Source organism: Cynara cardunculus (genome assembly GCF_001531365.2).
Source record: "Cynara cardunculus var. scolymus isolate 2C chromosome LG 1, CcrdV1, whole genome shotgun sequence".
NCBI classification, from domain to species: domain Eukaryota; kingdom Viridiplantae; phylum Streptophyta; class Magnoliopsida; order Asterales; family Asteraceae; genus Cynara; species Cynara cardunculus.
The window spans coordinates 49203481-49215219 of record NC_037528.1 but is presented as its reverse complement, the minus strand read 5'-3'; the positions used below and the strand labels follow the sequence as shown (position 1 = coordinate 49215219).

The 11739-nt window shown below is 33.7% G+C and overlaps 1 pseudogene; it reads right to left on the bottom strand.

Annotated features, from left to right (window-relative positions):
• Positions 1 to 3654: 3654 nt before the first annotated feature.
• Positions 3655 to 3771, bottom strand: LOC112503641 (annotated as a pseudogene).
• Positions 3772 to 11739: the final 7968 nt, after the last annotated feature.

The window sequence follows — 11739 nt, the reverse complement described above, 5'->3', positions numbered from 1 at the left end:
ATGTGGACCCATTAGATTAAAAAGGGAAGTTCCAACATGCATAGAGGAGAAATGGTTAAAATCTAGTAGATGTGATGTGGGATTACAACAGGTGACCTGGTGAAACGACAGTGCACCAAGGCTTGCAAACTATGCTTTGTGAGAACCAAGAAGGAAGTCTTCATCAAACACTTTTTGCCATTTGCATGTTTGCCAAGACACTATATATTAACTCAAACCTATACGTACCTAGGTTGTAGATGAATAGCCATGGGAGAGAGTTAGCTAGGTATCCGAGTCAAGTAGCGGGATGGGGTACTTCGGTTTAGTTCATGTGTCGGGTTGAGTAGTTGTTTCGTACTTCTCTTTACGCTTTTTTCCTACTATTTACTATGAGTACTTGCTCTAATTGCTCTTAAGTGACACTTCTAAACTTGGGGAGGGTGTGAGGCATGTTGCCCGACCCGGTACACCCCAGACGCTAAAGTATGTGCTCTACATAATTGTGGTGGCCACAAGTGTAGGGGGCAGGAATCGAATAGGGGAAGATGGTGGGATGCATCCTCATCCTCCGAGGCATCAGCCAACACAACATCACCCTTGTGATTGACACTTCAGAACTCAAATTTCTTGCTTTTTGACATACAAAGAATTTTTATTTATTTATCTTTGCAAGTTGGTCTTTACGGAAACGGTCTCTTTAATCTTAGGCCTGATCCGTGTGGAATTTACTAAGTTTATTTAGTTTTAAAGTAATCTAGCATTTATAACTAGTTGTAAATCCCAACACCTTATATTAAAGCATATTCTGAACCACAAGGGTGATGCCCAATTGGTTTAAGCTTGGGCTCCAAAGGTCAAAAGTGCCTAGAAGTCCCAGGTTCGAATCCAATAAGGAATAAAAAGTCCCCTTGTGGTCATGTAGGTTCAAATGCGACGACTAGGGATGAACAAAAAACCGTCAACCCGCGAAACCCGCCCAACCCAACCCGCTAACAACCCAATTAAACCCAACCCATCTACCCGCCAAACCGCCCACCCGCCAAACCGCTAACCCGCTAATTAGGAGGGTTGAACTCAACCCGCCCAACCCGTCAACCCGCCGCTAATATATAATTTTTATAAAATTATATATATATATATATATATATATATGTATGTTTATTATGTATATATATATATATTAATATATAAATTTTATATAATTTTTATTGATATTATATTTTGTTTCATTCTAACTAAACGTATAGGTTACCAAAAGAGATTCACGATCAAAGAATGATGACAAATAATCTAATTAATAAGGAAAATTATTGATTTTTTTTTTTGCAGCAACAACAAATTAATATGTTGAAAAATATAAATGATATTGATAGATATTTGATGGACGAATCCATCAATCTATGACGCTTTTAAAGAGTTACATTAGAAAAATGTCTTATCTAAAAGAGTTCCAATATGTTTATAGGATAGTTTTGGACGTCTTAACAAATTCTATGATGCTTTTAAAATAAAGTGTCGTATTAGTTATTTTATACAACACGACTTGAAAAATGTCATATGAGCATAGGTGTCCTATAAATAGATGAGTTTACGGGACACTTCTCAAAATGTTTCTATAAAATAACTAATACGACATTTTATTTAAAGATCATTCTAAAACACTTGTTGAAACGTCAAAAAACGTCCTATAAACCTATTGCAACATTTTTAGATAGAACGCTTTATAGTATGGTCTATAAACTTAAGATTTATGAATTATTTCATTCGTCAAATTATGTAACTAATAACCCGCCAACCCAACCCAACCCGCCTCAACCCGCAAGGGTTGGGTTGAGTTATACTTTTGAATGGGTTGGGTTGAGTTGAGATTTTTCAAACCGCCATAATTGGGTTGGGTTGTAAAATTGTTGTAAACCGCCCAACCCAACCCGCGTTCATCCCTAGCGACGACTTCAGTCTATCTACGAAACGGATAGTCGCCCTAGAATTAATCAACTTGCATAGCTGGTTGGATATCTAGGTTAATAAAAAACCCCGTATTATGCATGTTATATATTCATCATTGTTATCATTATGACTAACCAATAAGTATTATTTGTCTTTGAGGACATGTAAGACATTAATTAATGTTAAACATTATTTAAGAAACGATTAAAATATATTAACATCGAATATAAAAGATAAATTAAAATAATAAAGTGAAAAAAGTTGTGTTATAATGGAGGTTTTCAAGTTTATGTAATATTGACAGAGTCGTAAGAAAATGAAAAAAAAAAGCTACAAACATATATTGTACAGGATGCAAGACTTGATGCATTCTATATGAAAAAGACATAATCAGAGTTAAATTTTAAGGTTTATATTTGGCGTTTTTTATCTAATAAGCCCGAAACATTTATAAAACTTAGCAAAAAAAACTAGAAATACAAATGCAAAAAACAACCGTAAAAAACCAAATAGCAGAAATTGGAAACTCACAGTTTTGCAATGGCAATTGTTGTATGAACAATGGGGAGCTGCAACTACAAACAATACACCAATGGGTCATTGGTTCGACGATATCCGGATTATCAGTAGAACCCAATATTACTGTAGATCAAAGATTCAAATATCATTAATGATGAAAACTGTATGAGTTTTAACGTACATAAATATACACATTCAAACAAAAAAAACCTATGAAAAATACATTTTGGTTTATGCTCATCTAACATTTATATAAAAACCAAATGGCAAGATTAAAAGACCAAGTCCTCGTTGACCAGAGTCAACTTTCATTTTTTAACACTTTCCTGCAACTTTCACATCATTCATTGGAAAGCAAAATGTAGGTTGATCGGGTCTAACTACTATATATACATTTAAAATTATTTATTATAATATACAATTAAAGAAAAATGGGTTGTAAATAATTTATTATTAATTCAAATAATATGAACACAAAATTATGAAGTAAATTTACCATCCATGTTTTTGTTTTCTGCCCATTTTTGAATATTATGTGATCAATTTATCTATCATGTATCATGTAATTATAGAAGGATTAATTTATATAACAGATATACTATCAGGAGTTAATTTTGAGGGGAGATTGGAACTAACCAGCTTACTTTTTTATAACCGTGGATATTCGGGTCAGTTTGTGTACAACTCGGCTAATTTTATATAGCCTTGAAGCTAGCAAAACCCAGCTGTGACCATGAAGGAAGTGGGAACTCGAATACCCAAAGTCTGAATGGTTGAGCTACCTTAAGAAATCTTCCACATATCATGGTGTTCCATGTCTTCACAATATTCTTTCAGAGACATTTCATCAAACACTTTATAAGCATCAATCATGTGACAACATTTACCATACATTTTTCACTATTGAGGTTCCCACCACTCAAACAATTTTGAGCGTAAATTAAAAGGGATTCTTCTGGTGTAAGATTAGGGAGATGAATTGCTACCCCATTAGCAGAAATATGATACTTTTTGGATTAATTAGGTGTCTGTCTGAAGATTACTTTTCAATTCTGAAGTAGACCCAAACTATGTTGAGATCATGATCATAACCAATGATAGATGATGACATATTTAATGATGATAAGATCATAAGATCCGTTTAGTTCTTTCAAGAAAGGTGTTGCAGAACATAATACATACTTACCTAGTAGAACTCAATTCTGTTTAGAGTCGTTGTATCCCGGAAAATTAACGCAAACCGATGGTTCACATATCATATATTAAATTGATAAGAACAGATATTACACTTGATTTTAGCCATTTGTTTTACTGCATCAAGAGGCCCATGGTTCAAGATTTTGATCTTCATCCAGTCATCTACCAACCATCAACGTAAGTTTTGTACACTTCCAATCCATATGATATAAAAATGGCAAAATAAAATATAAGACTTTGACCAATTCTAACCTCCCTCAAATTCTTCATCATTTCATTCCATGAGCTTCATCCATATTTATAACCATAAAAATTAACAACCATGTCTCAAATCCTGACCGGTTTATTCAAAATACAGTTGACCATTTCAACAAGTATTCGGTTTTTCTTTTCGACTAAAAAGTGTGTTGCCATGTGTAACGTGATGTGTGTTCGTGATTTCTATTGTTCTCACGATGGTTACCATCTAACGCTCATGTAAAATATTCCGCCTCCTCGATCGGTTAGATTGAAGGGATTGTCTTTGCTTTCTTTAATTTTGAACCTCAACTTGCATATTTTAAACTAATCAAAAGGTTTGTCTTTTCATCGCAATAAATATACAAATGAGTAACGAATTTAGTTCTCATAGAAAGCGATATCCTATTCAATTCGCAAATGTCGGAATTAATTTACTTACGTGGATATTCTTAGCATTATTATACCGTCAACACAGGTACTTGAGTGGCATCAACTGCAACTTGCTTCTTATCAACTTCCATCCATAGATATGGAGAACAAAGGTGGTAGGAACATATGAACCATATTTTAGAACATTTAGGGGCCGTTTAGCAAACACTACCAAAATACACACTATTTCCGGCGCCCAAATCCGCCGGAAAAGAGGGCGCCGATGATTGTTTTTCCGGCGGCGTTTCTGGCGGATTTTCCACGTTTCCGGCGGATTACGGCCGCCGAAAAATCTTCGCCCGTTTTTTTAAAAAATCTTGATTAACTTAACAAGTAATTAAATTTTTTTAAAAAAAAATTTCCGGCGGAATATTCCGCCGGAAACTTTTCTCGCCGGAATTTTTTTTTTTTTAAATATTTTAAAAAAGATTTTTTTTTTTTTTAAAAATACCGGCGGATAAATCCGCCGGAAGAATATATATATATTAAATATTTTCTTTAAAAAAATAATATTTTAAAAAAATTAATTTTTTTTTAAATACCGGCGGATAAATCCGCCGGAAATATATATATAATAATATTTTAAATTTATTTTAAAATTAATATTTAAAACGGTTCATTAAAGCTCAATACGGTTCATTAAAGCCCAATACGGTTCATTAGAGTCCAATACTGTTCATTAGAGCCCAATACGGTTCATTAAAGTCCAATACGGTTCATTAAAGACCAATACGGTTCATTACAGCTCAATACAGTTCAAACCGTTAAAGCCCAATACGGTTCATTAGAGCCCAATACGGTTCATTAGAGGCCAATACGGTTCATTAAAGCCCAATACGGTTCATTAAAGCCCAATGCGGTTCATTAAAGACCAATACGGTTCATTAAAATCCAATACGGTTCATTAAAGCCTAATACGGTTTATTAAAGCCCAATACGATCCATTAAAGACCAATACGGTTCATTACAGCCCAATACGGTTCATTGCAGCCCAATACGGTTCATTGCAACCCAATACGGTTCATTACAGCCCAATACAGTTTCATTTTATATTTTTAAATTTTTTTTTTTCTAAAAATATTTCCGGCGGATTTCCAGCGGATTTATTTTTAAATTTTTTTTAAAATTTATTTTTCTAAAAGGTTTTTTTTTATTTTTTAAAAATTATTTTTCTAAAACTATTTCCGGCGGATTTATTTTTCTAATTTTTTTATATATCCGGCGGAATTAGTCTGCCGGAAAAATTTAAGAGATTTTAAAAAAAAAATTCCTAAAAATATTTCCGGCGGATTTATTTTTAAATTTTTTAAAAAATTTATTTTTCTAAAAGGTTTTTTTTATTTTGCAAAAATTATTTTTCTAAAACTATTTCCGACGGATTTATTTTTTTAATTTTTTTAAATTTTCGGCGGAATTTGTCCGTCGGAAAAACTTAAAAGATTTAAAAAAAAATTCTAAAAATATTTCCGGCGGATTTATTTTTAAATTTTTTTAAAATTTATTTTTCTAAAAGGTTTTTTTTTTTAATTTTTTAAAAATTATTTTTCTAAAACTATTTCCGGCGGATTTATTTTTTGTGAATTTTTAAACATTTCCGGCGGATCTATCCGCCGGTAAAATCTTTTTCCATTTTTTTCAAATATTAATTAATTTTTAAAGATTAATTAACCCTTAATTAATAAATCCGCCGGAAATCCGCCGGAAATCTAACCGGTTTAAATTTTCCGGCGGATTTCCGGCGAAATTAACAAAAGTTGACTTTTTTATATTCCGCCGGAAATCCGCCGGAAATTCCCAGTTTTCTAGTAGTGAAACACTTACCCGGTAAGCGCTTATTGGTAAATTTAACACTATCATTTACTTACCGCATAAGATTTTAGTCTACCAAAACGGTATCGTATGCAACAATTTACCCGGTAAGCGCTTACCGTGGTAGGAGTCGTCGTCTTCACTTACCGGGTAAGACTCTTGGTCCTTGTCTCGCTCTTACCGGGTAAGATTCTTGATTCTTACCATATTCATCTGGTAAGATAAAATGACCTGGTATTCGCTTACCCGAGTAAGCGTTTGGTAAACGGTCCCTTAGTATTTGATTGTCAACTCCTTTAAAAAAGAGCATCATCCGATTTTTCCAGAGAGAAAAAATATTTTTTTGAAAACGAGGAAGTTTGGATAGAGAGTGATTATTATTGACTGTGGAAGTCATTTCAGATTTTGTTTATGAGATTAAGCAAACCACACTGATACCACTCTGGGATATAATGACTTACACATGATGTGTTTGTGGAGGGGGTAAATTTTCACTTTTAATTATATATTTTATACTAAACAAAAAATTACAGATTTGTTACAGAAGTAAGAAAGGTAAGACCTGTGATCCGAAACAATATGACTGATGACAATTTTGCTAACAACTAAAAGACTGAAAAAAGAGGGTACTATTTCAAATCTGAAGGACTGAGACAGTTCTTCAGATAGTGACGCCGATTTTTTCTAAGAAACTATCACTCAGATTCTTTCAAAATGGGTGAGTTGCAACATATGATAAAGATGACCTTTTTATAGCCACCATTGCATTAAATGTTGCTTTCCAACTTTAACGCGTGTCTTTATCTGATTTATTGATCCATGCATGCTTGTACTTTTCATTTCAGCATTTGAAGTTGATGTAGACACTTGTCAACTTAACCATTCTTTATGTATCGAGAGAGAACAATAAAGAAGTATGGTACTATTAAAATAATATTTTAGAACTTACTTTAGTTGACATGTATGTTCCCACACTAGGATGAGTGTTGGTAGAGTTGGTGAGCCGAACTTGCTGGACAAGTTTGCATTCCAAAATTCCGCTTGCCAGTAATAATATTTGTTAGACTATTATTTGACTTTATCTTGTATTGATCTTCTTTCGGCTAAATGACAAAACGAATCCGCTTTAGTGACGATCTTGACATTACTTCAACTAGTCTTCGATTTTGTTGAAGGCTTTTAGTTCTTGGATCAATACAAATATTACAAGGCTTTTACAAAAAAAATCATAACAAACTTCTAAGGTTCGCATGTTAATCAATTTATGTCATATCCGCTAAATGCTATACATCGGATATGAACATTACAAGGCAGGTATTAATAATTTATTTTTCTAAGTGTTGAATTAGATACTAATTGTATTATTTATAAATCCAATGGATGAGACCAACAATAAATAAGTTGGGTAATCATTTTGTCGTAATAAAAAATAAGGTGCGATTTGTTTTGATGGAATGTAAATAAATTGTAACGATTAATTTCATTGACCAATTCCATTATCCAAATTTCATTCATGCGTTTAGTTCATTCTATCAGTTATAGTATAGAATTCCAATTCCACATCTTATAGATTTTGAATTATTTGGCTTCTGTAAGGAATTCTGATTCCATTTTATCTGATCTTTTGAGAAAGACTATTATACACTTATATTTTACTATGACAATCATCACCACCTTAGCATCACCACCACCATCATCACTACCACCATTGCCACTACCGCCACCATTGATACTCAAAACAGTGGCTCGAGCCATTTTTCTCCACCCCCATGACAAACACCACCATCACCACTCCCACTTCCACCATCATCGCCACTACACCACACTGCCACTAATGTTACCGCCATCGCCATTGTTATCACGACTGTAGCGCTCGACATATTTTCTGTCGTCGCCACACCACTACCACCACCTTTCCACCGCCACCGATTAATATTATTATCTTTTTTGTCCCTATGGTTTGTTAAAAACTGCAACTTTCGTCCCTATGTTTCAAAATTGCAGTTTTTCGTCCTTGTGATTTGCAATTCGTTGCTATTTTAGTCCCTGAGTCTACCTTCTACCTTTAATTATGAGATACGAAAATAACAAAGAATTTGTAAACCACAAAGACGAAAATAACAATATATTATAAATCATAATGACAAAAATAAAATGAGTTGTAAACCATAGGAATGAAAATCATAAAAAGTATAGGAACGTAAATTGCAATTTTCAACAAACCACATGACAAAACCATAATTTACTCTATTATTAATTTTATCATTATATAGTATTGATAAATTAAACGATAAAATATGAAAATATCATGTAAGGGTATTTGCGTAATTTATCATTATTTTATTATAACTCTATAGTTATATTTAGTGAAGATAACAAACAAATTTCAATTATTTTAACATATTTCTTTTCAATTTCTGTCAATTAAACGCATGGTCAAATCAAATTATTCCATTCAAATTCCAATTCGTTTGACGAATTCTAATTCCAACATATTCGATTATGAACTAAACGTGACCTAAGTTGAATCTTACACGCTTGCACATTTATGGAGTGAGAGGTTCAAGAAAAAAAATCAAAAAATAAAAAACTGAGAAACACTCCGGTAACCTAAAAGATGAATGATACACACATACCAATAATTGATTTTTTTTTTAAATTTTTATGCATATATACATACCATCTAAATAAATGAATTAGAGTGTTCTTAAATTTTTTATTTCTTTTTGTTGTTGTTTCCCTTTTTAACCTTGATATGTATAAAAACGAAAAAAGAGAGAGGATAAAGGCAAGATGGCCGATGGCCAACTTCGATGGTGAATGGAACCCTAACGACAATAACTAACGACGAACATGGCTAACGGGAAGACGTTGGTTGACAGCGGCATCTTAAGGTGATATTTTCACTTTATTCTTTTTCCCAATTTCTCGCTCAATGTGAGTTAATGGGGTATTCTCATAGTGAGGTTTAAGTATGCGTTTTGTGAGCTCACAGTCTCACAGTTCTATCCATTCGCTGCCTGTCAGATTCATTTACTATGGGTTCATCATTTCTGGGTTTCTGTTCGTCTACGAGGAAGTGATACCTTTATGAATTTTAAAGGAGGAAATGAAGGAAACCATAGTTTCCTATGTGAATCCAGCAGAAACGGATTTAAATTAAAGTTTGTTTTTTGTGGAACTTTTTTGGTGGGTGTGATATTTGAGATGATCATTGTAAAAAGTTGGAATTATGCATTCCAACTGTTTGGCCTTTCGCCAAGCCAAAAAAGCTTATACATGGAAATACGATGGTACTTAATAATGAAGGGATGCAACGGTCCCACAAGCTGACAAGAGTGGATCTTTCTGGTTCTTTCTTTGAGCATATTGCTTTGGATATGCAGGTCATTGATCATAAATGTCAGCTATATAGAAATTTATGGTATTGTTGTAAGTTAGGCATATATATATATATATATATATATATATATATATATAAGTTGATAACAGAAAAAGATTGAGTGGTTGAAGGATGTGGATTAGTAAAGTCTTTGATCTAAGTGGGGCCGCGATAAAATTTTGACATAGACCGAGGCTTCAGCTAGGGGTGAGCAGCGGAACCGGGTACCCGGCTATAGAACCGGAACCGCCTTGGAACCGCCGGTTCCAGAACCGGAACCGATATGAGTGGTTCCGGTTCCTAAAATATGGAACCGATTGAGAATGGTTCCGGTTCTCAATTTTTCGGAACCGTTACCCGCCGGGTACCCGGTATTTTTCAATAAAAAATAATAATTATTTTTTAATACCAAATTTATATTAGGTTTACATCTTAAAAGCACGTCGTCATCTTCAATCTTCATCTAAATTCTTCATATAAAATGATTCGTATTTTTTCAAATTGTGTGTTCACTTGGATTCATAGTATGTAATCGTTAAACTTTGAACAATTACCATTATAGTATGTAATCGTTAAACTTTGAACATTTTCTATTAGTATATTATGGTTTGTAATCGTTAATCAATATTTGTAACCATTGTTTTGTATAATTTGTATTCTTGCTTATTTATTTAGTGTTTTGGCAATGTTTTATTTTTTATTTCTAAATAACAAATTTTTAATATTTTAGGAAGCGGGTACCCGGAACCGGAACCGGAACCAGTTCCTGGCGGTTCCGGTTCCGGTTCCAAAAATTTAAGAACCGCTCTAACCGGTTCCGGTTCCAATATCTCAAGAACCGCCGGTTCCGGTTCCGGTTCCTGTAAAAAAGGCGGGTACCCGCCTATGCTCACCCCTAGCTTCAGCGCGACTGATATGTTCATTGGTGATCCTTTATCTCAGTCACATGATTCCATCTTCATCAGTTGCAATGGTGAGCGCATCTTTTAAATCCATTACCAATCATAAATGGCCATTTGATGTTTTTGTGAGTTTGGGAGGCGATATCATCAAAAGGTTGGTGAACCACTTGTTTAGTTATTTCAAACGCAAAGGAATTCAGGAATTTAGAGATGACGAGCAACTGCACAGAGGAGAAGAGCGATTCCACAAGTCTATATAGTCATTGAACAATCAAGGTTTCTGGTGGTTATATTCTCTGAAAGCTTTGCTTCCTCACCATGGTGTTTGAAGGAGCTTGTGAGAATCCTCGAGTTCAAGCAGATGAAGCATGATGGGTCTTCTTTATTATCTTTCTATTTGGATCTTTGAGCATCTAAATGGAATTGCTAATTATATAAAAAGATCGAGTCTGCACAATTTTTTACCATGTCAATCCAGAAATGGTGCTTAATCAAATTAGCAGTTATAAAACAACAGCAATTAAACATGAAACCTTTGAGAAAAAGGAGGTGCTACAATGGAAGGAAGCTTTGACCAAGGCTGCAACCTTACTTTGATAGGATCTGCAAGATTTGGCCAAAGGGTAATCACTGAATGCTATTCTATCTGCGCCTCACATCTTTTTTCCTTCTTGTCAACTTCTAGTTCATTCAATTTTAAATAGCACTGTTATAAGCCATGGTCTCTTAGTTTTTTTTATTGTTTTAGTATTTCTTTCAAGTCACCATATGCATGTTCTCTTTATAATGGACAGATGATTCGAAGTTTATTGATATGATCTCAAAACATATCTTCAATGAGTTGAATGATGGACCCTTACATGCTGGCGAGAACCTGGTCGGAGTACAATTCACATGATTGGGATATGTGGTGTCGGGGGTATTGGACAGAGCTATTTGCCAAAGCTGTTTATGACCAATTGTATGTCCAGTTTCATGGTTGCAGCTTCTGCGAAGATGTGAAAGCGTTTGTGAAAAAGAATGGCATGATTCAACTTCAAAGGCAACTTTTTGGAGAGTATTGGTGAAAGAAGTAGCATAATTAAACAAATTATGGTATCAAAACAGGTCTTTGTGATTCAGATTAGAATTGATCAACTGAAGTTATTGGATATTCAGTCCTGGGTTTGTATGGTTTGAGAATTCAGATTATAATGTCAAAGGTGAGTAACCTTCAACTTCTGAAATCCTGATGGAAATATATATATTTATGTACATATTTCTTGCATATGCATAATCTATACGATATAATTCAGATTGTTGATCCTATCATTAGGATTTAATAAAGATAGA